We start from the raw sequence: 1,030 nt of genomic DNA, 5'->3' as shown, positions 1-1,030 counted from the left end.
GAAGTTTTCTTCAACCCATCAGCATTTGGTCCGTATTTTCACCTCATATTTGAAGTCGGAAGAGCCGATTCCAGAGTGATTGGTGGAAGGGCGCACAATACTGCTGCCGAAAATAGGCAACTTAGCTCACCCGAAGAATTACAGCCCAATAACTTGTCCGAACACGCTTTATAAGATATTCACAGCTATCCTGAATGATAGGATTGTTCGGGCAATTGAACCTGTGTGGCAAGAAATGTATGAACAACGAGGATCACAGAAAAGCGTAGCCGGATGTCGGGAGAAACTGGTTATCGATAGATGTGTCTGCAAAGATGCAGCATTCTACCAGCGTGACCTATCGATGGCCTGTATTGATTATCGGAAAGCTTTCGATTCTACATCCCATAGACTTATCATCTGTCTTTTGGAAATCTTAAAGGTTCATCCGCAAATACTTGGGTGCATAGAGAGATTGATGCCGCTTTGGAAAACCAGATTTACTATCTCATCTAGCAAAAATCGTGTGGCAACTAACAAGGTCACGTTTAGGAGAGGTGTCTTTCAGGGCGACACCATAAGCCCACTCCTCTTTTGCCTTACATTATTGCCACTATCTCTAGCACTGCGCCATTCCGAGGGTACTTGTGCGGCAATCCTGCAGATCTAAAGTACAAGGTTACTCATGTATTTTACATTGACGATCTTAAGATCTATGCTAAAAACAGAGAGCAACTGCATCTACCTCTGGGGATTGTCGAACTATATGCTAAGAAAATTGGAATGGAATTTGGGTTAGACAAATGCGCCAAGGTTTATTTGAAGCGACGAAAACCTAATGGCATCCCTGAAGATCCTGAGCTCGTCGATAGAAGCGCCATACGACATCTTTGCGCTGGAGAGACTTATACATACCTGGGCGTGCCACAGAGCCGCATTGAGGATGTGCCATCTATAAAGGGTACTCTCCGAAGCAGATACAAACGTCTCATCCGACAGATTTGGTCTTCCGAACTGTCGGCGAGGAACAAAGTATCTGCAACGAACATGC

This window comes from Belonocnema kinseyi, chromosome 1, assembly GCF_010883055.1.
Source record: "Belonocnema kinseyi isolate 2016_QV_RU_SX_M_011 chromosome 1, B_treatae_v1, whole genome shotgun sequence".
Classification (NCBI taxonomy): domain Eukaryota; kingdom Metazoa; phylum Arthropoda; class Insecta; order Hymenoptera; family Cynipidae; genus Belonocnema; species Belonocnema kinseyi.
This window is presented reverse-complemented; position numbering follows the sequence as displayed.